At 47.4% G+C, this 25,878-nt stretch overlaps 1 long non-coding RNA gene across 1 annotated transcript in view; it reads left to right on the top strand.

The window, feature by feature from the left end:
- Positions 1-7,007: 7,007 nt before the first annotated feature.
- Positions 7,008-25,878, top strand: part of LOC133207681 (uncharacterized) — a 99,111-nt gene continuing 80,240 nt past the window's right edge. Inside the window, exon 1 of the long non-coding RNA XR_009724122.1 lies at positions 7,008-7,099. This is a non-coding gene — a long non-coding RNA (uncharacterized LOC133207681). The remainder of the gene's footprint in view (positions 7,100-25,878) is intronic.

Below are 25,878 nucleotides of genomic sequence, written 5' to 3'. Positions count from 1 at the left end.
TGCAACATCTGGTTTTGTGAAGGGATAGTACTTTTCCACTCTTGGTTTTCTCTGGCAGCTGCGCGCCGCCTGAAAGCTGAAGTCAAGTACTCGTCGGTGGTACCTCTGACACTGAGCAGGGTAATGGGCCTTAGAGATGAGCTTAGTATTTCAAAGCACTGTGCAGATTTTAATCATCTTTGCCATTATTGCCCTTAGCCCACCAACGAGTGTGGATAAGCCATGGGGAGGAATACAGAATCCTGCAAACACTTTCATTTGGCAGGAAAAAAAAAACCCTGTTAGAAGTAGTGGCTGAAAGAAGAATCCCCCCAAATACGAATGGGAAATGAAACTTGAATGCTCAGTAGGGATGGGAATTAATCACAGGGGGGAAAATACCAAGGGAAGTGCTGGCTTTTCGCCATCTCTTGATGTCTTAGATGAAAAAAAGTTGTTCTTCTGTATGAGATGGAGAGATATGGATTGGTCAAACATAAGCAATTGGCCTTGATTCAGGCACAACTGAGTGAAATTAAAGCTTTTTTTTGATACAGAGAAGCCAGACCAGACTCTTCTTTGTAGAACTTTAAGCTCTATAAATCCACAACGTTAACTATTTTCCCTACTTTATCTGAGGAAAATCCCAAACTGGCAGGTGATATAAGTTGCCCAAGGCCATAGAAGAAATTAATGGCAGCATCAAGAGCATAACTCAAGATTTCCTGGCTTTCTGCCTGGTTCTCTAGTGCAGCCCTGCGAGAGATGCTGATGCTACAGGGGAGAGCATGAACCTCTCACTGTGCTGCTCCTTGGTGCTGCCAACGTGGCCCAGCACCTGAAGGGGAGTTTGCCACCAGCATTCAAGCACTGGGCATCCTTGTGCAGCTATCTTGGCTCTGAAGGTTGGAGCAGGGACCTCGGACTCTTCTATGTGCAGACCTCTGCTCCCCATGAGGTCACTGCCCAGCATCCTTAGGGCACTCCTGTGTTTGCCTACAGGAACTGCAGGAACAAGCAGAGGTCACAGCCAGGATGAGGGGTTGCTGCTGGGGAAAGTGTGAAGGGTGAAGGAAGGTCTCCCCATGCAGGTTCAGATACTGGAGTCATGATGCAAAAGAGGAAGAAGGGTCTGAGAGGGGCAGTGGTAAGAGCCCTGACCCTGTGTCAGCAAATGGGTTGAGTATATCCTTAAAAATACATCCTGCTGAATCCCATTAAACACACTTCGTGCCACACAGGGCTGTGCTGAACCAAGGCTTGCGTAATTGTGCATCACTCAAGATGTCACCTAGAATAGAGGAGATAAGATCAGCTATTTCCTTGGTACATCTAGAAATAAAATGTTGGGATTTTTTTTCCAAGAGAAATAATATTCCAAACATCAGAAAAAACCCCACCAGGAAACAGCACCTCAGGAAATTAGACAGACAGGGTATTTTTGTGAGCTGATGTGACCCGTTCATAACAATACACCAGCACCAAAGGCATCTTGGTTCTGTCAGGCCTGGTGACTCTCATGTGATGATGCTACTGCCAAAAGGGTGCTTAGTGGGGATGAGTAAGGACTAGACCCTACCAAAGAGATAAGCTGTGCCCAAGGTTTGATCATGGTTGGGCTTCAGTTCAGCGTGGCCATCTGATTTAGCTGCTGGTGCTGGCTGGGAAGTGACTACCATGGCTTAATCCTGGGGTGGAAACATTCCAGCAGTAAGAGATGTAAATGTTGACCGTGGTTTTTCACTGGGATACCTGATATACAGCCCTGCAAACATTCAGCTCTCTTTAGACTACCTAAAAGCTTCAGGGAGCGAGTTCATGTCTCTTTACAGAAGTTCCTCATGCATATGTGAGAGTAGGCCTTACCTTAATATGTTACCTTTGGATTTTTTAGGTTGAAAGTAATAGAAGATGTTATCAGATGAATCTCATCTCCTGTGTTGTGCTGGGACTGTGCTCCTACAAAGAAGGCAGCTTTTCTGTCCTGCTGGGGTGAGAGCCAATCCCAAATCCAAACAGGAATTTATGTCTTTCTAAAATGGTTATATCAAGTCAGGAACCTTTGAATAGGGTCCTTCAAAGGTTTCTTTCAAGGCACTTTCTTTGAAATGCAATTCTCCCTTTTTCCTTGAAGTTTCTATTCCAAGGTCCCTCTAATCCTCAGCAGCTGATAAGAGCAGGAATTGCTGGAGGGGATGTCCCGGCACACAGGCACCTGTGAGAGCAGGAGGTGAGACAAACTGGAGTCACAGTGGGGATGGAAAGACCTCATCCATTCCCATTGCCCAAGGAGAAAAACAGGCTTGCAGCTCATAGATGCTTACAGCAGGCTCCTGGTGCTCTCTCCTGCTCACTCATCCCTATTGCCCATCCCAAAACAGTCAAATCCCTGGCAGAGGCTCCAAGATGATGACATTTTAATAAAAGATACTGTTCTTTCCAGGATTCTTTAGATGTGAATGATGGAACAGATAAGGAGAGGTGTTAGGGTCTATTGTGTGGTGGTGAAGGGGCTCAGCATTCCAAACTGGGCGGGAGAGAGGGCAGATGTGGGATGTGAGGTCAAGAGCCATATAATCCCAGACTGATTTGTATTCGAAGAGACCTTAAAGCTCATCCAGCTCCAACCCCTGCCATGGGCAGGGACCTCTTCCACTAGAGCAGCTTGCTCCAAGCCCCTGTGTCCAACCTGGCCTTGAACACTGCCAGGGATGGGGCAGCCACAGCTTCTCTGAGCACCCTGTGCCAGCGCCTCAGCACCCTCACAGGGAAGAGCTTCTGCCTAAGAGCTCAGCTCAGTCTCCCTTCTTTTACTTTAAAGCCATTCCCCCTTGTCCTGTCCCTACAGGCCCTTGTCCCAAGCCCCTCTCCAGGTTTCCTGCAGCCCCTTTAGGCACTGGAGCTGCTCTCAGGTCTCCCCTTCAGGAGCCTTCTCTTCTCCAGGCTGATCCAGCCCAGCTCTCTCAGCCTGGCTCCAGAGCAGAGCTGCTCCAGCCCTTGCAGCATCTTTGTGGCCTCGTCTGGACTCACTTCAACAGCCTCACATCCTTGTGGATGCAGGACTGCAGGAAGAGCCTGCTTGAACACAATCCTAGTCCCTAATGCTTTTAATGGATTCTGTCTAACCCATTACCTAGCTGCTAAGAGACACTAGACCTGTGGAAGTGGAGGATTACTGATTCTTTTGGTTAATCCTGTAGATCCATGGAGATGTGTCTCAATGGCACTGTTGAGCTGCAGTGTCCAAGGCTGGAAGAGGGCAGCATATCCTCACAGGTCAGGAAATGCTATCTTGGGCTGGAAGCTGCAAAATCAAATTGCACAAAGAAGATATTGAAGGCCCCTGTTTCTCAGTCCTTTAGGAGAAAAAGCAACAGTTTTCTGTAAGCCAGTTATTCAGTGAGAGGGTGGTCAGGCTCCTTTTTATGCATTTTAAACTCAAAGATCAGGCAGGAAAAGTCAGTGAGATGCTGTCTGAAAGTGCTGCAGTGAAAACGTGGAGCTGTTTGCTTGTGGTGTGGTGTGTTCTCCCTGTAACCTCTGTCAAGTCACACAGAATCACCTTAAAGCTCATCCAGTTCCAACCCCTGCCACTGGCAGGGACCCCTTCCCCTAGAGCAGCTTGCTCCAGGCCCCTGTGTCCAACCTGGCCTTGAACACTGCCAGGGATGGGGCAGCCACAGCTTCTCTGGGCACCCTGTGCCAGCGCCTCAGCACCCTCACAGGGAAGAGCTTCTGCCTAAGAGCTCATCTCAGTCTCCCTTCTTTTACTTTAAAGCCATTCCCCCATGTCCTGTCCCTTGTAAAAAGCCCCTCTCCCATTTCCCATCCTTGGGTGCCACTGGAGCTTGAAATGAATTGTATTATTTTATGGCAAAATAGCTTATTATCCTTTACCCATCCCCAGCCCCACTTCCGCACTGCTTGGTGGAATAACCAGGCATGTCATGGGCCAAAGCAGGGTCAAAGCATTACCTTTCCTTTCAAACAACGTTGCCTCGACCCTGTTGTGTTCAGTGTTTTCATTTATTGCTCTTGAAGCCGAAACACATTCCAGATGTGATTTGCAAGGGCTCCCGCAAGGTCACAGCCAAGTGGAGGTGCTGCGGCTGGCCTGTGGTGACCCCGAGGTGTCCAAGATGGGGGGCCCTGCTCCCTGCTGCTGCATGACCGGGGGGCTGTCACTGTAGATAAATCCTGACTTCTCCTGTGCTGAGGGGGGCTTCTCCATCCTTTGGGAAGAGAGGAATGTGGGGATTGCAGGCGGCTCTGCCATCACCTGCTTCATGTTGTGATGGGGGCGCTGAAGGCAGAGGGTGCACAAAAGGTGCCTGTCCCCTTGAAGAGGGAAGTTTGTGCCTTGGGGAAGGGACAGCAGAGAAGATGAGTGAGGTCTGCAGGGCTGAGGGGAAGCGTTCCCAAACCATAGCATGGGTCTTGTATTCCTGTGTGGGATCTTTTTAGAATAGAATCATAGAATAGTTAGGGTTGGAAAGGACCCCAAGATCATCAAGTTCCAACCCCCTGCCATGGGCAGGGACACCTCACACTAAACCATATCACCCAAGGCCTCGTCCAACCTGGCCTTGAACACTGCCAGGGATGGAGCATTCACAACCTCCCAGGACAACCCATTCCAGTGCCTCACCACCCTCACAGGAAAGAATTTCCTCCTTATATCCAATCTAAACTTCCCCTGTTTAAGTTTTAACCCATTACCCCTTGTCCTATCACTACAGTCCCTAATGAAGAGTCCATCCCCAGCATCCCTATAGGCCCCCTTCAGATACTGGAAGGCTGCTATGAGGTCTCCACGCAGCCTTCTCTTCTCCAGGCTGAACAGCCCCAACTTTCTCATCCTGTCTTCATACAGGAGGTGCTCCAGTCCCCTGATCATCCTCATGGCCTCCTCTGGACTTGTTCCAACAGTTCCATGTCCTTCTTATGTTGAGGACACCAGAACTGCACACAATGCTCCAGGTGAGGTCTCACGAGAACAGAATAGAGGGGCAGGATCACCTCCTTTTGATGCAGCCCAGGAAAGAAGAAGTAAAGAAAGAAATGACTTCCTTGATGATCTCATTCACCTCTCAATCCTTTGAACTCGCCAAACCTAAGTAACGACGCTGGTGTCTATTAAAAAGAAATGGTTGTTTTTTTCTGCTACTGTTCCCTCAGGACAAATTCAGGCTTAAAGCATAAAGACAACACAAATTCCCTTCTTCAGAGTGAGCCAAAAGCCTGATTTGCAAAGGTCCAAGTACAAACAGGAGCGGGTACCACAGAAAGCAAATTCCTGTTTCTAGAAACACTTCCTCAGGTGTCACTTCAGCACCGAGCTGCCACATCCCTGTTTGTGGGACTGAAACCCAGGCACAGCGTGGTTTGGTACTTAGGATACCTAGAAGGATTTTTGCTTCCAAGAACTTGTTTACTTGCCCTTTGAATGCATGGAAATGTATCTTGCATCTGGGGAAGAACAACCCCATGTACCAGTACAGGTTGGGGGTTGACCTGATGGAAAGTAGTGAAGGGGAAAGGGACCTGGGGGTCCTGGTGGATAGGAGGATGACCATGAGCCAGCAATGTGCCCTTGTGGCCAAGAAGGCCAATGGCATCCTGGGGTGCATTAGAAAGGGGGTGGTTAGAAGGTCAAGAGAGGTTCTCCTCCCCCTCTACTCTGCCTTGGTGTGGCCGCATCTGGAATATTGTGTCCAGTTCTGGACCCCTCAGTTCAAGAAGGACAGGGACCTGCTGGAGAGAGTCCAGCTCAGGGCAACTAAGATGATTAAGGGAGTGGAGCATCTCCCTTATGAGGAGAGGCTAAAGGAGCTGGGTCTCTTCAGCTTGCAGAAGAGGAGACTGAGGGGTGACCTCATCAGTGTTTACAACTGTGTAAAGGGTGAGTGTCAGGATGATGGAGCTAGGCTTTTTTCAGTGATATCCAGTGACAGGACAAGGGGCAATGGGTGTAAACTGGAGCATAGAAGGTTCCACGTTAACATCAGGAAGAACTTCTTACTGTGAGAGTGACAGAGCACTGGAACAGGTTGCCCAGGGAGGTCGCGGAGACTCCCATATTGGAGTTATTCAAGGCCCGACTGGACAAGTTCCTGTGTGATGTACTCTAGGTTACCCTGCTCTTGCAGGGGGGTTGGACTAGATGATCTTTTGAGGTCCCTTCCAACCCTTGGGATTCTGTGATTCTGTGATTCTGTATTGTTTCCTACTACATCTTGTGGCAAGAAGTCCCACTGCTTCCCTGTATGCTGTGTGCATAGGTGTCTCCTTCTGTCTGATTTGGAAGCTAGACAAGTCTCCTTTTGCCATGTGGAAGCCCCCTTCAATATAACCCCAGACTGGTTTGGGTTGGAAGGGACCTTAAAGCTCATCCATTTCCAACCCCTGCCACAGGCAGGGACACCTTCCACTAGAGCAGCTTGCTCCAAGCCCCTGTGTCCAACCTGGCCTTGAACACTGCCAGGGATGGGGCAGCCACAGCTTCTCTGGGCACCCTGTGCCAGCGCCTCAGCACCCTCACAGGGAAGAACCTCTTCCTTATATCTAATCTCAATCTACCCTCTTTCAGCTGGTTTTGACCTATTTTCACTGTTTTGAACAGGTAGGTAGTCATAAGTTTCCAAGTTTTGGGTTAGTTCACAAAACCTGGGGTAAATTCTGCTCTTTCAAGCCATATCTGGAGTTTTTTTCTGATGGCCATGCTGCACCACCAGTTTTGTGGGCTGAATAGAGGAATCCTTGAGTCACTTCTGTGACCTAGCAGTGTTCATGCTCCCCATTTCTTTAGTGTCACAGTGATCTCCAGCTGAAGAAAACCCTACAGCCCAAGAAGTAGCTCTGGTTGCTCTGAGTAACTCAAGTCTGTGGTCAGAAGAACATCTCACCACAGCTGATGTCTGCAGACAAATCCTATCCAGATATCTGCCCATTCAAATCCTTTACCTCTGAATTGTGCCTTCATTCCCTTAAAACTGCTTTTTTCTTCTCTTTTCCCAAACCAGTCCTGACTTCGGTGATACAGAAATACAGCACTTCTGGCATCAGAGGAGGTTCTGCAGATGATTCCCCTACCAGCAATGGTCAGCGATGTGGCCACCAGGTACGTGCTGCATGGCTGAGGACTGTGGGCTGGCTCCTTGGGCCACTCCTGGGCACTGATGGGTTTTAACCTCCTGGGTGTTTCCCATCTCTGCCTCACCTCTCCCCTGCCATTGCTCCCTGCAGCACATTTGTGAGTTCATGGCACAGTTAAAGGGTTGAAATGACCCCAAGTGATGGGGAGTGGGGAACTGCTGCGGCCTCTCAGGAGTGAAATATGGCTTTGTGTCTGCAAAGAGGTTAAAGCTGCTCCCCTGCAAGAGCAACGGAAGGAAATGCCCTGTAGCTAAGTTTCATTTCGGTGTACAGTATGAGAACATGTGCAACCCATTACAATAAAGCTCTCGCTGGAAAATGCCTAACCTATGCACTGTAAAACCTAATTAAGGGATTCCTTCAAAACAAAGTTCCCAACCAGTATCAAGGAGTGGATAATGAGAAGCTGCTTTGTGTAATCCAACCCTTTATCTTTAGGCCTTCGGGGTGTCCATGGCCAGGGTTTGTCCCTTGTTGTTGCTGAGGCCTTTATTGTGATAGCGGGCCCCTCTGGTGCAAGAACAATTCAACCATCTCTTGTAAAGTTGACTGGCTCCACTTAGGTTTCCTAATGGATACAGCTGCCTGTTCCTCAGAGAGATATGTGACCCTAGGGAGGGACAGTGTGCAGGGATCTGTGCCCAGCGCAGCCAAGCACTGAAGGCAGCACCCAGCATACATGTGATGGAAACATTGGAAGGCAATGGAGATAGCATCACTTCCAAGGAAGGGGTTTCCCCAGCAGAAGGAAGGAGGACAGGAGGAAATGGGAATGCTGGAGGTTGTCCTTCTCTGAGCTCTCCCCCAGCCTGCTGCCTTCCACTTTGCCAGCTGACATTAGCTTCTGCAGCATGGGTGGAAAGGATGCAAGGGTCTTCCTTACTACTTGCAATGGAGCAGCTCCCAGGGGACAGTAGCTTTCAGGTTGTTTCCCAGTTTAGCAGGCAATAGCTGTGCAGAGCCCTTCCACAACATGACAGCATGTGCACCATCCCTGCAATCATGCAGAAACTATTGTTCACAGTGACTAGCCTTCTCCACATGGGCAGCCAAATGACCTTCCCCCTGCTGACGCCTGGTGCTCAGTGTTATCAAGTCTCCATTTAGTTTTGGCCTCTTTTGTTTTAGTAGGGCCAATCCCAGTGCAATAACCACCTAATTCCTGTGTGTCCCTCTGCGGACAGACTCCATCCAGCAGCTCTCAGCTCCTCACTTTGTCCTTCTGTCCTTGCTCTTCAGAGCCTTTGAGGAACTCCCTTCCTCTTCACTTAGAAGAATCTGGGGGTTTGCTGTATGGTCTAAGACATCCTCAAGCCCATCTGAAGTAGAAAGGCGAGGTTTAATAAGCTGAAACTTGCTTGGGACTTTATGGGTGGACATATGCCAGACACTTGTTGCAGGCAGTGAATAAGTGCAGGGTTTTTTCAGGCCAGTTAACCTGCAAACACCTTTCTTGCCACTAAGGTCACAACATTAGAAGAAGTGTTTCCTGTTGTGGTTATGACCACTAATGAAGGGTCAAAACTTGAAGCTCCTGTCTATGTAGGCAAAGCCAACAGGAGCAGAGGCTGAGCCCTCTGTTATCACTGTCTGCATCTCCCCCCTCCAGCCCAGAAGCTGAGCCCGAGAGCTAAGCTGGGCTTTACAGTATCTGTAATTAGTCATTTTTATGGTACGCTCATTTGCAGTATTCTAGGTAAGGATCTGTCAGTATTTCCATTCTATCCCCTTCTGTTTCCAGGGCTTTATAACCAGGCTATAAAAACACTGAGAGGCAAAGCGTGCCACATAAATTCTCAGCAGAGAACCTCTTTTTGGTTTGGTTTTGCTTTGTTTTGCTCTGTCACCTATAAACGTGACTTGGAAATGTGCAGCCAATAGAGAAAAATGCAGGTGGCTTCTCCAAGTCTGTGTTTAAGTAGGGTTCACTTTAGCAGAGGAATAGTGCAAAAGGGGATTCATTTCTGTGGCTTTTGGGTAGCCTAAAACAATGAGAAGTTTGCTGTAAATGAACTGAAAGCCTATCTGTAACCTAGCATCTGGGTTTAGAGCTCTCTTTCCTGCACAAAGCCGTGCTGGAATCACTGCTACAGGGCAGTTACATTGCTCTGCATTCAGCTCTGGTTGTGCAGTACAGACTTAGATGCAAAGTCTATATCCAATGCTCAGCTTTTATACCTGCACATCCAAGGAAGGGGTAAAGAGAAGGAAGGGGTAAATTTCAGGCAAAATTAGGTTAGAAACACATGGTTTGGTGAAGAAACAGAACGGGGTTTCAGTAGGGACTTGGGGTGGATGAGGGCTTGGCCACATTGACGTGGCTACGGGCTGATGATCTTCCCTTATTTTTGGTGTGGCTGGAAACAAAAATTGATGTTGAGGCTGAAGTTTTCATGTAAAAAACAGGATATGGCACCCTGCTTGTACTCTGTGAGAAATATAGTGCAAGGAGTTTTATGACATTAAAGCATTAAACTGTACCCATCACGCAATGTAAGCAATTCTCTCACTTGGTGCTTTGTAAAAGGCTTTCTTCTCTGCTTCCAGGATTGGAGGTGGATGAGCTGCAGCATCTGCCTGTTTGTTACTGTGCTGGTGCTGTGCTTAAAGTCACCCTGACACATCCAGCCAACTGACAAGAAAGCCTCTCTCCTGTCAGAGACTCCTTGTAGGGAAACACCAAAGGACTAATTGGCTTCAGGGGCTCAAGATCAGCTAAGAACATGTTCTGTGCAGCAAAGGCCAAGCTTTGCAACCCCTTCCCTCCATAAAACAGAAAGTACTGATTTATCTCCCTCAAGAGCAAGGGCTACAAAATCTGCTCCTCATCTTCTTTTGATGATTTTGCGGTATGTTCCTCTGATCCTCAGTCTGATCCTTTTAATTTCAAAAGCTTTAATCAAAACCTCCTAACAATATATCCACTTGCTGGTTTTGCGGTTTACATTGGATTCTCATTGCTTTTTTTGTTTTAAAGGATGCTTGCATTAAGATGCTACGGCTTCTGTTGGAGTGATTCATTAATATATGCCTGGGGATGGCACAACCCCACTCAGATTGAAGCTTTGTGTTGACAGACCACTAAAATAATACCCTGTGTGTGACTTCCCAGGGAGTAAATAGAGCTTTTACTAGCGAGACCTTAAACCCTTACAGTGTTGTGCTTAGTTCAGGCCTGGAAGCTCATAGGTATAACACAAGAGTTGTGTGTCAAACGGGGCTGTTGAACGCTGTGTTTCTGCTGACAGCTTTGGGATGAGGTTTGGGTTCCCTTTCTCATATCAACTTGTAGGGGTGTGCAATTAAAGCAGGGTGAGCTGCTGCCAGGTGAATTAAAACAATGGGATCTGGTTTTCAGGTTTAATGATGGGATTAAGTGAGGGAGAACCACTTTAGCAGGAATGCTGCACGGAGACAGAGGGGAGCTGCCGCATGTGATTGGGTTCAACTGGGCTTTACTAGAGGCAGTTGGCTGGTGTCTCCGAGAGCTGGTCTGCTTGCTGCCCTGAATATAAAACCTCTTGAGTAACTGCCTTCGTTTTATTAACTGGAGCACAGATTTGATTGCAAAAGTCCGAACAATGCAAAAGATCAACAGTTTATGCAGTTTGAAATCACAGCTTCTTCCTTTCACCGGGGCTCTGCAGGGTCACAGCATCTCCACAAACACATGAGTCAGTTGAAGCTGTATTACCTTTGCAAAATTGACTTTTGGCATTTGTTTCTCTGGGATGAAAAATATCATTCATTTCCTCCAAGCTCCCCTCTTAAGCCCCTTTGCCAAGAGCCATGGCCAGCATGGAGAGGGAAGCAGATTTATTTAGGAATACGAAGTCTGTCTTAGTTGATCTGAGTGCAGCAATTCAATGACAAAAGGAGGGGTTAGGTGAGCCTGGGTCCAAATGAATGTCACGTTTTAACATGGAAATGAAACAGGTGGTAAACAGTTCTTAAACGGGATAATAAAAATGGTCATGAAAGTTTATTTTCTTTTCAGCCTCATAATGATAGGAAAGGCTGTTTCAGGAACTGCAGGAGAAGATTTAGGGACTCGGTACAGGGCTCCTGCAGAGGCATATGCGAAACTGCAGGTGCCTGCCTGCAACCTAACGTAATGGCTGGACTTGATGACCTTAAAGGTCTTTTCTTGATTCTATGGTCCTATGAGTCTATGCTCTGCACCAGGTGTGTGCTCAGGTGCGAGGTGCTGTCCTGCAGGAGATCACTCACAGGGATTTAGGGCAGCTGCTGAGTTGTGAGATAGGGATTAAAGTGTGACGAGAGCTGCCACGTTCCCTGAATGGGGCTGCTGTGCACGGACGGGTCATAAGTAATGTGCTTATGAAGGGCCAGGTTTGTGCACCTGTGATATGAACCAGCACAGGGACATATTCCACTCTGTGATAGAAACGGAGCCTGGCAATAGGAGGGAGAGGCTGTATGCTCAAAGCAATGTCTGTGCCTTTTGTTTTCCTGACCATCCCAGGTAGCAGTGTGTCCTACATGGGGAGCCCTGTGCACCACAGAACACAGAATCACAGGATGGTTTCGGTTGGAAGGGAACTTAATCCTCATCCAGCTCCAACCCCTGCCACAGGCAGGGACACCTTCCACTAGAGCAGCTTGTTCCAAGCCCCTGTGTCCAACCTGGCCTTGAACACTGCCAGGGATGGGGCAGCCACAGCTTCTCTGAGCACCCTGTGCCTCAGCACCCTCACAGGGAAGAGCTTCTGCCTAAGAGCTCAGCTTGATCTCCCCTCTTTTGGTTTAAAGCCATTCCCCCTTGTCCTGTCCCTACAGGCCCTTGTAAAAAGCCCCTCTCCAGATTCCTTGTAGGCCCCCTTAAGTTATTAGAAATCTGCTCTAAGGTCTGCCCGGAGCTTTCTTGATGCAGGGAAGAGCAGTGATAGGCTGCACAAAGCCATCATCATTCCATTTACAGATCTGTGCAGCGTGCTGGGCCAATATAACAAATATCTGTCACCCACGGTGCAACTGTTGTCTTTACACAAACACTCAGCTGTGGCCTCTTATCTCCGTTGGCTGGCTCTAGGGCTCTTCACAACTCTTCTGCAAAGCAGAGTGCTGTTTAAATCTGTCTCTGGGATAATGAGGGAGGAGGAGGAGTTTGGACTAAAGGTTCTCCAGTGATTTTGGAAGGGAAGAAACCCTTGAGTTATTCAGGAAGGTTTCATTTTGTGTTTTCTTTCTGTTTCTTGATCCAAATGCTTTACAGGTCTCTCAGCACCTTCACACCTGAGTGCCCCTAACATTCCTACACCAGGGCTGCTTGGGCAAGTGAACACTGTCTTAAGAGGGCTCCAGTCATTAAAACCCCATGGTGTTTATGAGGAACTGTCTTGTTTCTGCCAAATGGAAGGAGGTTTTTAGAAGAAAAAAAAAACTATTTTATTAAAAAAACAATCATTTTACTTTGAAGAGAGATCTGAACGTTTCTTACAAAAGGGTTAGAAACTTGGGAGGAGGAGATGTTGCCTTGCAGTCATAGCCGAATGACAAACAGTTCTTAAACCCCATGCCTGAATAGCTGTTCTTCTTTCCCAAATGCATTACTGCCATAAGTTCATGTGAGAAAGGATTTGGCTGGCTTGGAGTGGGACAGATTTGGAAGCTGTCTTCTCCAGGTGACCACTTTGAAGCCTCTTAAAAGCCCTGTAAAAGGAGCCGGTCTCAGCTCCAATCCCAGAATAACTTTTTCCACAGCAGAAGAAAGTGATCAAAATCAGTGCTCTTGCTGGCTGTCCCTGAAGAGAAGTCCCAGGCTAAATGAGCCATGAAGCCTGAGCTCTTTCACCATGCTTCATCCAGCCAAGCATTGCACCATATTTTATAGCAAAGCACTAGGGAAGTTTGTTCAGGGTATATACAGAGGGCTTACATCTTCATAACTGTCCAGCCAGCCCCTTTCAGGGGGCCTAAGCTCCCTGTATGGAACAAAACAGTTCCCTCCTGTACCATACCTAATGCCATGGACCTGAAAGATTGAGGGAGCATTGCACACTGGAAGGAAGCAGAAGGATGAAAAAGGTCTGAAAAGGCATTTGTGTAGGATCTTCTCAGGTATTTCTGGCTTCATCACATATATTCATGACGTCACTGTGAAATTATTCATCATGCCCCTGCTAAAATGCTTCAGATTCCCTTTATCCCAAAGGGGTTTTCGTCTCTTCTAACTCAAATACTTGAATTTGCATTGAGATCATATATCTATTAACTAGAATGGGCTTGCTTTCTTCTCCATCACTTTTAATGAAGTTCACTCCTGCTCCTTTGACTGACCAAGTTGCTGCGTTAGTGGAGTCGAAGGAAGCCTGAACTTCCTTGCTAAGCTCAGACAGGGACACGTGGACTCAAAGCTGACGGCAGTTTGCATCCTCTTTCTTCCTAACCCATGGAACTGCTTTCAACTGGGGCTGCCCTGCTGATTGCCTACAGCCACCCAAGGAAAAGCATAAACACACAACTCAAGTGGTACCTCTCCCAGTGCTCAGATGCACCCTGGGATCAGGCCCCATAGGCAGCCCTTGCAGCCCGCAGAGCTGCCAGGTGGATAACGGGAAAGCTTCAGGTGTAATAAAGGATTAGTCTGGGAAAATGTCACACTGGAGCTGTTTTCCATGAAAAAGTCCTTCCGAGGCTCTGGGAGAGGCAGCGGGCGCAGGAGGTGAGAACTGATGTCCTGTTATCCCGGTGACAGAGACGCGCCGGGTAGCACCAGGCAGCTGGAGCGGCAATCGCGTGCTCCTGGTAGGAACAAGACAATGAAACTTCCTCCCATCTCCCAGGCTCCGCAGCTTTCTGATGTCAACAACAGCAGCAGGAGGCTTCAGGCACGTTCCCGGCAGCTGATCGTATTTATCAAGTTCTTGTTCCTTGCTTTTGCTGTCTTCTTCCTTTCTTTTTTTTGCCTTAAATATCAAGGTCCGGGAGCCACAGGATGGCTGCGTTCCAACTCCGGCCCCTTTGAGCATAGAGAAATGTGTGCTGGGGGCTGGAGCAGGGACATGCTTTCTCCATGTGAGCCAAAGAACAAACAGCAGAGCCCTCCACGGGGACTGATTGTTGACATGTTTATGATGATGAAGTGGGGTAGAGCTCTCAAAGGGGGATGCTAGAAATGAAGAAGTAAAGTGTGGCACTGCTGAGGGCCTATATAATGCTAAATATTGTAGGAAACTGCAGTTTCTTCCTATTTGTGACTGCTTCGCTGAGCACTTGGAGAAGTCCCTTTCCAGCCATACATCACCAGCTCCCCATTTAGAGCTGTAGCTGTAACAACAACAACAACAACCCAGCAGGCGCCAGGAGTACGGAGTGCTGGGGCTCAAGTGACAGGGACTCTTGCTGTAATTTATAGCCCCGCTCAGAAGGTGTGAAAGATACGACTCTGTGCGCCTGGAAATCCTACCCAGAGGACAGCTTACAAACACTAAGTGGCCATTGGAATACCCTGCACGATTGGGGCTTGCCATTTCGCTTGGGGTCAGGGGCAAAAACACTTCATCTTCTTCTGCATGTGCACATGTGTGTCTGCGCCATGGGACAGGCCCTGGATCTGCTGCCCAAGGTCAAATCTCCCAATGGCATTTGAAGGGTGAGGGAGCTGGGTTAAAGTCTCCCTCGTGGTGGTGATGCACATTCTTCTGTCTGCAGCAACCCCGGTGGGATGCTCTTCGTGGGTTGCTCTTTGGGTTGTAGGGCACATGGCTTTGGTGGGAGCATCCATGCACATCATGTGGGTCAGCACCGGGGCCTGCAGTGCTGGCTCCTCATTGCAGAGCTTGTTTCAGTCACTGCTGGTCTCCACCTTGCACCATGCAAGGTCTTCAGCTCCACCTTGTCTGGGGACAGAACAGCTTTTCCCCTGAAGAAAGAAACAGAAAGCATCTCTTTCAGGCAGTGGGATTGAGTGCGCCCTCAGCAAGTTTGCCGATGACACCAAGCTGTGTGGTTCGGTTGATACACTGGAGGGAAGGAATGCCATCCAGAGGGACCTTGACACGCTTCTGAGGTGGGCTGATGCCAACCTCATGAAGTTTAACCATGCCAAGTGCAAGGTCCTACACCTGGGTCGGAGCAATCCCAGGCACAGCTACAGGCTGGGCAGAGAAGAGATTCAGAGCAGCCCTGAGGAGAAGGACTTGGGGGTGCTGCTCGATGAGAAAATGAACATGAGCCGGCTTCAGTGTGTGCTTGCAGCCCAGAAAGCAACCGTATCCTGGGCTGTATCAAAAGGAGCGTGACCAGCAGGCCGAAGGAGGTGATCCTGCCCCTTTATTCTGCTCCTGTGAGACCTCACCTGGAGCATTGTGTGCAGTTCTGGTGTCCTCAGCATAAAAAGGACATGGAACTGTTGGAACAAGTCCAGAGGAGGCCACGAGGATGATCACGGGACTGGAGCACCTCCCATATGAAGACAGGCTGAGAAAGTTGGGGGTGTTCAGCCTGGAGAACAGAAGGCTGCGTGGAGACCTCATAGCAGCCTTCCAGTATCTGAAGGGGGCCTATAGGGGTGCTGGGGAGGGACTCTTCATTAGGGACTGTGTTGATAGGACAAGGGGTAATGGGTTAAAACTTAAACAGGGGAAGTTTAGATTGGATATAAGGAGGAAATTCTTTCCTGTGAGGGTGGTGAGGCACTGGAATGGGTTGTCCAGGGAGGTTGTGAATGCTCCATCCCTGGCAGTGTTCAAGGCCAGGTTGGACACAGAGCCTTGGGTAATATGGTTTAGAGGGAGGTGTCCCTGCCCATGGCAGGGGGTTGGAACTGGATGATCTTAAGGTCCTTTCCAACCCTAACTGTTCCATGTTTCTATGTATTTCAGTGTCTTAACCTGCTGTGGGTTTTCCTCTGGGCCTCTTGAATGTATGAGCTGGGAGCTGATCCTTTGCCTCTGTCTGAATTGTGCTGCTACTGTGCTGGGGGTCGTGTGTCCCTTGCTGCGATGACAGGCATTGGGTAGATGATTTGCTTCAAAAGACAGTGGGTTTTTCTCTTCAGAATACATGTTTTTGGGCTTTTTCTGCCTGGTTGAAAGTTTATCTTCTCAGCAATTACATGGGATTGTCTGTGGGAAAGGGATTGTCGGTGGTGTCTCTCAAAACAACCACAATTTGTAATTCTAATACAGCATGGGAAAAAACAGATGTTTTTCCCCAGAATGCAGAATGAGCTTTAGCATTTTATCCTTGCTGTAGTGTGGTAGCACCTGTGTCTCTGTATCTGTCCATCGGCCCACTGATGTGCTATTCTTCATTGCTAAGAGCACGTCTGCCTTGCCGAAGGCCACTGTGTTTGCACTGCCACTTCATATCTACCAGCTTCTGACCCCACTGTAGGGCTCCTGATTTTCCCGTATCTGGCTTATTTTGTGTCTTGTATATTCCTGAGCTATACTGACTCAAGGCTAAACCTCATGTTCCAACCCTCTGTCTGATACCAGCAGCCATCACATTGTGTCATAGAATCATAGAATGGTTTGGGTTGGAAGGGACCTTAAGATCATCCAGTTCCAACCTCCTGCCATGGGCAGGGACACCTCACACTAAACCATCGTACCCAAGGCTCTGTCCAGCCTGACCTCGAACACTGCCAGGGATGGAGCACTTACCACTTCTTTGTCCAGCTCTTTCCAGACCTGTGCATGGGAAGCATCACCGGAAAAGCCATAACAAGATCAGTTTTCCTCCTTTCCTGGGCTTTTTGCAGCATCTCCATTTTTAATACCCTGTGTGAACTGTAGGCATTGTTCTAGATCTTTTCTGTAGATGGTAAAGGATTTACGTCTGGATTATTTCAGTGAGTCCCTCCCCTTTTTAAGAAGCACAGCTACTGAGAACTCTGCACCTTCTGCCTCTAGTCCTGTCAATCTGAAATCCTCACACACCTGCCTGGATGAATGCCAGTGGATACCTCTCTTATTCCCAGACATAGAACCATAGAATCATAGAAAGGTCAGGGTTGGAAAGGACCTGAAGTTCATACAGAAGTGTCATTTGCCACATGTCTAACATCTTGAGGGGAGTGCAATGCCAAGGGGGATGTGGACCTCCAATGAGGCAGCAAAGGCTGTTCTGGCATATCCATGAATTAGGCCAGGAGTCTGTCAATCCAGGAGAAGTGGGGCTGTGGGTTGTCTGTCTGGCTTTGTTTCTTCTCTGAACCTTCTGGTGCTGGTGGCTCCATGCTACTCTCTGCATGTTTTACATTTCAGACCCGATTTGCTAGAAGAAAGTCACCCAACAGAAAACCTGACAAACAAACCACAGAGAACATCTGATCTGATCAGAAAGTACGTAAGCCTGTTAGTGAATGTAGGCACAGCAAGGCTAGCATTAATGGAGAACATATTTGTTATTAAATCCCATCCACAGAAACCAATCCAAAACAGATGTGAATGTTAACGGTATTAATAAGTGGGCAAACTCCAGGGATCCTAAAGGTACTGCTACATGGGGGGAGGGAAGGGCAAAGACACATCTCTGCTATCACATGGGATTTATAAGGAAGGGCTGTCTACCCTGCGCCTTGTTTTGCATTCCTTGTTGGGATTGGAAAATGCAGCATGTGGAATATGGAGATGGGGTGCTGGGTTGGAGCAAAGACAGCCACCTTTGGGAAGGGAAGGATGATGGTGATAGTAGAGCTGGGTTGAAAGGAAACCATGCTCTCTGTCCCTCTCTGAGTGCAGATGGGCTGTCATAGAGTGATCCCAAATAGTTCTTCCAATGCCATGAGAGCAAAAGGCTAGAAGTGGGCCCACAAAACATGGAGTCGCAGAGATGTAAGATGTATTGCTTGACTATAAAAAGAGTTTTCAGGCCAGTTTTTCTCTGCAAATTTGATGAAATTCATCACTACTTGCAGATTTCTAGCCCCTTCTCTAAAGCTGGAGGGATATAGACCTTTGCAAGACAAGGTTGGTGGGGTTCTTTTGCATTACAAGCCCCAGTATTTTCCCTACCTATCTTGTCTGAAACAACTGAACCTCTTTTTGGCTGGTGGCTGAACAGAAAAAGAAGGCATAACAAAAAAATTCATCCCAAGGCAGACACTTGGCATGGAAAATTGAAGCCCAAGTGGTTTAAGTTTAATAAAGTTATTAGCAATAGAAAACAGGCCTTTCTAATTGGAAATGTTTGGCAAGCTTAATAATAGGTTGTGCTACCAGCCCTGCCTCTTAGATATGTTCGTGTACAGGGATGTGCATGTACCTGACACCAAGACATGTGCTTGTGTTAAGATGCTTCCTGCTGGAAACACGCACAAATGCAATGGCACACCGATGTCCTGTGCTTCCAAGACACCACTTTTTATTCACCTCTTTGTTCTCAACCTTAATTCTTCAAGTTTTTGGTTGTCCTTCCTCCTCTAGCTGTAATTCGAACCAGGCTGGAAATGCTTCTTGTCCTCATTGGAACAAAACACTGACTCGTCTCATGCTCTGAGAATTATTATTAAGAGGAGAATTCACAATGGATTAGGGGTGGCGCAAGGCCAACTTCCAGGGTAGTAGCACAGATGCTTCATCCCTCTACTTTCTTCTCGCACATTGCAATGGGAGTGGGGTTGGCTTCTTTTTGGTCTCTGTGCACGGCCCTTTGAACAGGTGGTGACAGCTTTTTGGGTGCTTACCTGGCCAGATGGCACCTACCTGGTGTAAGAAGTGTCCTTGCTGGGCTGAGGTGGGCAGCCTGTCCACTGCTGGCCTTCATTAGGGCTCTCTGTGGTGTTTGCTGCTGCTCCATCAGGCGCCCCAATAAAGTTTAAGCTCTCGATTACCACCAGCGCCAGTGCAGCCAGGAAACGACGTCAAATTGAGTCATCATATTGTTTGAATTACACCAATATGAACATACATGAAAGCCACGGGGAGCCAGCATTTTCCCTTCTATATAAAATACAGTTATGACCATATTAAAGAACACAACAAAATCTACCAGCTTTTAACAGGAGATGGTGGAACTGAGGCCTTAAGTGATGCTGAAAAAGCCAAACATGAAAATAATTGCATTTGAAAGAAGGCCCTGCTCTTTATTCTGCTCAGCTTTATTATGACCCCTGCTCCTGCCCCCTCTACATCTCCTTTTTGGAGAAGGGAGAAGAGCAGCTTTGGGCTGGGGCTGCTGAGTGGCAATCATTGCCCTTCAGGTTGATAGGCAGGGGAAGGGGGTCTCAGCACTGCAAGGCATGAAGTGATCTTAAGGTCCTTTCCAACCCTAACCATTCTATAGTTCTATGATCGTGTGGCAGCTGACTGGGTCAGAGATCCTGTTTCTTTTAGTAGTTATGCATTTGTCATCAGCTGATGTTGGTCTTGATGACCTGGCTAAAGGCTGCGTAAAACCTCAAGTCTGAGCAGTGCTGTTTTTGGGGGTGTTTGCAACTGGTTTTCAACCCAAATGCAATGAGGCCTTTTTCTGCACATAATCTAGGTGAGCCATTTCAAGGGCTGGTGGCTGGAGGCGCCTGGGTGTGATGCGTGGTGTCTCCCTGGGATGCAGTGAATAGCCCCACTCTATTCAGAAAGCATCTTTGCCTTGACCCAGGATCAGCCACAAGAGGGAAACAAACCTGGGGTTCTGGTAGCAAAACGGAGGCTGTTCTCCAGTCCTCCTCCTGTTCACAAAGGAGGAAACATGACCATTTTACCAAAGTCTGCAGATCCATTTCTCTGACCAAAAAACGAATCTTTCCAAACCAGCACAGGGCAGATCTCTGGCACTTTACACCTGGGAAGCACAAACCCTCTTTCTTTCCCCTGGTATAAAGCAATGGAATGAAAAAGAAGCCTCCATCCTGCTCTGTTGAGACCATCAGACCCTGGCTTGTGCTGGAGGAGACCATCCCTGCCTGGGTGAACTTCCCCTGAGGCCAAGGGGAAGAAAGCTTGATTGTCTTCCTCATCTACAAGCAAAGAGGAAGCTGGGCTATGCTGATGCTCACATCTTCTCTCAGGACCATGAAGGGTGCCACTGCAAGGCTGGACTTCACCATCCCCTGTGTGAGTGAAGTTCACTGGAGGACAAGCATCGTGTCCTTCTCTCTTTGCCAGTTCTCAGTTGACTTCCAGTTAGATGCTAAATCTGACCTGACTCATGCTTTCAGATGCTGCTGAAATCCCCTGAGCGCCTTCCCACGTCTTCTTCAGGAGCAGAGCAGCACTGACACATACCGAATAGCAATCATTTGTTTTTAACTCTGTCTGCAAGGCTGTGATGCGCTCGCAGCTCCAGATCCGAGGCAAACAAGCCTTACTGAAAAGCAAAGCCTTCATCCCTTTCATGCTTCTTGTTTGTTTCAGTGTTATGAATGGTGTTTGTACGCTTTTTAATCATCTCAGCTCAAGGAGTTTGAGCCCTTTGCTGTTAGCAATTTTGATATATTGCTACCATGCTACGCACCAAAAGGATTTCTACTTTCTTACCTCCACATATGTGTGCAGTCAGGAACAATTACTAATGTCAATCGTGTCTGCTCGCGAGCTCGCTTTTCTTTCCCCTGTTGGTTGTGCTGTAAATCATTTTCACATTTACAACATTAAGAAGGCGCTCAGAGCAATCGTTCTTGTGGTCAACAAACTGTTACTGCTTCTCCAGTGTCATGGGTCACTACTTAATTACTGGATTTCACTCCCAGCTGAAACCATTAATCTTGTCTCCACCACCTTTCTCTGGGCCTCTCAGGCCACTGTGGTTTATGTTAGGCACCTACGACTCAAAGGACTGGAGTGGGTTTTTACAGCAGCAGAGGTTCCGTAGCTGGGATTTCTGGGCTTGATAAGGAAAATCGTGCACCAGAGGCTTTCTTTGGACTGAGTCGTTATAAGCTGAGCATTTCTGCAGAGAGATGGGTTGTCAGACAGATGCAGATATAGTGAATGCAGCAGAAATAGGAATAAGGTTGTTCAATGGGAGCACTGAGCTTGCATGGGGTGAAGCCACCTGAGTCCCAGGAGTTCATAAAACCATAGAATGGTTTGGGCTGGAAGGGACCTTAAAGCTCATCCATTTCCACCCCCCTGCCACGGACAGGGACACCTTCCACTAGAGCAGCTTGCTCCAACCTGGCCTTGAACAATTCCAGCATCCCCAAGCTTCATCCCACTGGAGGGTTATCACTGCCCCCTGCACTCTTGGCAGATGCTGCCTGTGACCAGGATGGGTATGAGCACAACAGGGAAAGACAGGGTAGCCTGGGAAAGCAGACATTAATTTAGAGCCCAGAAGGTTCATCAGGATTTGAACTCTCCTGTGAAAGATTATACATGTGTTAAGAGGGTTGGCTCCTGCTCTCACTTACTCTGCCCTCGAGCAGGATGGAAGCGCACGGCTGTGTGGATGGCGGGGCAGCATCCGACTCCTCCCCATCTGTTAGTTGCATTGATAGGGATTCAGAGGTGTTACAGGAGACAGAGAAAGGCTCCCCTGTTGTTCCTTACATGGAATTGCAGCAGAAACAGATTGAGAATTGTAAGCATGAAACTGGAACATAAGGGCTACAGAATTCTAACAAAGCTTGTTTCATAGGCCACATCCACAGTGTGTTCATACAACGTGCCATGTGAATCACAGTTAATTTACTACAGAATATATTTTGCTATTTCAGAAAAAAAAAAAGAATAAAAAAAAAAAGGTAAAGAAAGCCTATGGAGGACAAGAGCTTTGCTGCATGTTAGCTGTAAAAGTTCCACAAATGTGGAATCTATTAAAACCATTATTTGTTTATGATGTGAAAGTGATTAGTCTGTTCCAGAACCAAAACCATGAAAAACTCGAAGTGCTGGGACTTTTCAGAAGAGCCACTGATTCTTGATTGTAATAATGTCTATAATATGACCATCTTTTCTATTTTATATATATATAATTGTACTTCTGTTACATGTATAACTGTAGCACTCAATTATCCTAGCCAAAACCAGGGTCCTCTTGCACATTCATCTAGAAGACACATTCTCCACGCTGATGAGATGAGAGGTGGATGATGACCCCAGTTTTGCAGATTGGGACCTCAGATAAGGAGTCTGCAGGAGCTCGGGTACCTCAGCTCAGCTCTCACCTGGAGCCTGGCTGGGCTGGTGAAGCCAGAACATTTCAGCACGAGCGTGGGGATGTCCATGTGGCCTCAATTATGGACCCAGGGCCTTGGTTTCACTTCCTGGACTGAATACAACAACAGGATGCTGGGATATTTAGGCTGTGTTCACTACAGGGAATATTTCTTCTTTACAAGCAGAAAAAAAAGTCTGTTTCCCTCTAAGAAGTCAAAGCATGGAAAGATGGGGATTTGGACTTCTTCCGTATGTAGAAACCTCACCCTGTTTTGGCTTCTTACCACCTCCTTTCACAATGCTGCTCACTTTTGATTTGAACATCTTGCTAGTGTTACTGTACTCTATGGCTTTTGAGGGGCACCTTATGTTTGCTGTCACTTACTGATGCTCACCTGGCTGTTTGGACAGCTGCCTGCCTGCAGACATGGAGCCTCAATATGTTCCTGGTGTTGGCACCTCTCATGAGCCATTTTGGACACGAGGGCATTTTAGAAACCAGGTCTGCAACACCTTCCACTTCCCAGCCTGCTCATCCTGTCCACATGCTGCATGTCCTACCCAGAGCTGCTTCTCACCTGTGAAGCATGGGGCATCTCTTACAGAGAGTATACAGGTGATGCCTGGGTTCAGGTGACCATCATACAGCTGGTATCAGTGAGAGGAGATTCTGCTCCTTCACTGATGGGCTGATGACCAAAATATCGAGTTTAGCAGCCTGTTAGACCTTTTGCCTTATTATTTGAGTGCTGAGGCGCTGACACAGGGTGCCCAGAGAAGCTGTGGCTGCCCCATCCCTGGCAGTGTTCAAGGCCAGGCTGGACACAGGGGCTTGGAGCAAGCTGCTCTAGTGGAAGGTGTCCCTGCCTATGGCAGGGGTTTGGAATTGGATGAACTTTAAGCTCCCTTGCAACCCAAAACAGTCTGAGATTCCAAAGCAGAGCATGAGGCTCTGCAAGGTTTTCTAGCCAATGTATTTTAAGCCTATTGTTTCATTTAAACCACATTTGATTGGGGGCACAAAAATCAGTCATCTCTCATTATGCAGGAAGAACAATTGTGGCTTACTACTGTTTCCTCTGCCTCAGCGACTTGCCTGTTTGTTTTAATGTCCTGGTCATTACGGGCATGGGACTCAAGAAGTGCAATATTCAGTTGGTTTCACACATGGAGAGGGGCCTTTCCTCTCTTATGGAGGTCTGTCTAGAAGAAGAGACAATTAAGAAAGCAAAGGCAAAACACTTAATTTGGAGTCATGTTCATACTGAAGTTAGATTGAGTCCTGAGCTGTTGCAGAGCAGTCAGCAGCCCAGGCCGCTGCTCTCTTAGACAATGAAATCCCACACACGTCCACTAACCATGCAAGCTCCATCCTGAAATCAGGATTTTTGCCTGTGTGTGCATTGAGTGAAGCTGCTGCTGAGCCTTCTAATTTCTAGCCCAGATTTCCTCTCGGCCCATTCATATCCCTGTGCTCCAGTACTGGTTTTTAGCTTATTCTCTCTTTTCCTGTCACTGGAGAAGCATGATGAGTGTAGCCAAGGGGTGTCCTCACTCTCCTTGTAAGTAGGCAATTCTCTGCCTGTTTCTGCTCCTGACAGTGCTTCCCTCTTCTACTAATCCCAGTCTTTCCTATGGTGCCTTGTGAATTTACCTTCCTTATGTACAAGTGGGCACAACACTCCAGCACTGTTATCACTTCCCTCTGTCTACTGGAAGTGTTATTCAGTGCTCCCAGGTCTTTCCGCTTCAGTGAGGTTACAGTGATACATTGCCTCATACCTTGCACCACAAATTCTGTGCATTCTCTGTGACTTCTTATCCAGTTCCTGGTTCTCCCTGTTTCGAGGATCTCTGAAATTGGGCTCATCAGCAAGACTCATCAGTGCATTTCTTACATTACGTGCCATGGTCATTAATGAGAAGACAGGACAGGATTCCTAAGACCCAACACTGAAGAGCTCCATGAGTAATTCCCTTTAGCCAAAGAATTTCCTTTTCACATAATGCACTTCCTGTCATTCACTTTATGCACTTTTTAGATCTTGTACAAATTCCCATTTTTTTCCTATAAAGAGCCATTTTCCATGTGGCCCTGTATGACATACTTTACTGAAGTCCAGATCAATTGGATTCACTGCGTGTCCTCTAGGAAATCTCTAGCAAAGAAGCCAGATGAAATGAATATCTGTCTTTGGCAAATCCCACAGTTGTATTCTATCCCAGTTCCCATATATACTGATGTCTTTAATTACTCTTTCCTGTGACTGCTGTTTTAAAGCCTTGTGTGCTGTTCAAAATGATGAATGACAACTGATTTTACCTGCTGATTTAAAGCAAACTGTTTGTAACTCTGTCCAAAAGTGAATCTTGGTGCTTAGGATGGGGTTTGCAAGCTGGTTGGAGAGCAAATTACCTGCCTCATTGGGTCCTGTCCCCAGTGAGGAGGACCAAGAGGTCTCCAAAGGCACCTGGACACTGCAGGGTCAGGTCCAAGCATTCACGGTGGGATCTTGGGCCACAGGAAGGCATTAGGAAAGCTGTCATTCACCTCAGTGGTTCTCAGTCAAAGTTGGTGTGTGGGTCACGTTTCTCCATGGCATTTTGTGCCCAAATGAGGAAGGGAGGAATTGTATTTCCTCATTTTGCTCATCACATGAGAAGAAGAATGAGTTGGTTTATGCATTTTCTCCCTAAATTATTACTCTTTAAGTGGAGTCACTGTTGAGTGGATGTGAAAGGGGGAAATTTATCATCATGCTTTTGCTGTGGCTTGGAAGCACACGTTTTGGCTTGTTACTACATCTCTGTTCATACAAACACAAGCACATGCACACAGCTTTATGTAAAACATGTGAAACACCTGCCTGTGTTTGCTATGAAGGAGATCGGTGGTTTGTCAAATCCAAAAATACCAGCCAAAAGAGAAGAGGAAGGATAATATGGGTAAAGAGTAAAACAAGTCTAAATAAACTTGTCAGAAATGGGAATCTGGCAGGCAGAAACCTGGATGCAACAGAAGGGAAATGGGAACCTACACGGAGTGTGGCAACAGGAGGATAATTCACAGATCCGACAGGAAGGTGTGGGCTTGATCTGGGAAAGCAAAGCAGGGAGAAGAGAGAAATCCAGGTTTTTACTAAGAGAAGAAAATTCTTCCCAAAGAGTCTGGCATGGAAAGAGGCCTGGAACGGATGAGAGGTTGGGTTTCCAAGTGGAGGAATGTATGAGATGAGTCAAGAGGGAGAGAGATTTAAGGAAGAGGAAGATTTACTTCTACATCACGGATGGCGGAAGAGATAGCAGAAGAAGTTCATAATACTTTCAAGATTTCGGGCCAGCAGGAGGAAATTCTCTTGGTTTAAGAAAGGGATTTAAATGTAAAGTGTTTTGTTTTTACCTTGCCCACGGGAGGATCTTTCTCTACTCCTTTTAGCTGGAAGTTTCTATAAAGATGAGTCGGTGACCGGGCCTGTTGGTAATGTAGGTCCTGGACATCAGAACACCTGGGTGGATGTCTCCTTCTCCCCTCAGACAAGGATCTCTTTGCCCTCCTAGCCTTACAAAAATGTTAATGATGGAAGTTTAGATTGGATATAAGGAGGAAATTCTTTCCTGTTAGGGTGGTGAGGCACTGGAATGGGTTGCCCAGGGAGGTTGTGAATGCTCCATC

The sequence above is a fragment of the Neopsephotus bourkii genome, unplaced genomic scaffold (genome assembly GCF_033783945.1).
Source record: "Neopsephotus bourkii isolate Nb327-2 ecotype Australia unplaced genomic scaffold, CSIRO-AGI_Nbou_v1 NB_234, whole genome shotgun sequence".
Classification (NCBI taxonomy): domain Eukaryota; kingdom Metazoa; phylum Chordata; class Aves; order Psittaciformes; family Psittacidae; genus Neopsephotus; species Neopsephotus bourkii.
Note: the sequence above shows the minus strand (reverse complement) of the source record. Positions and strands in the feature narration are given on the sequence as shown.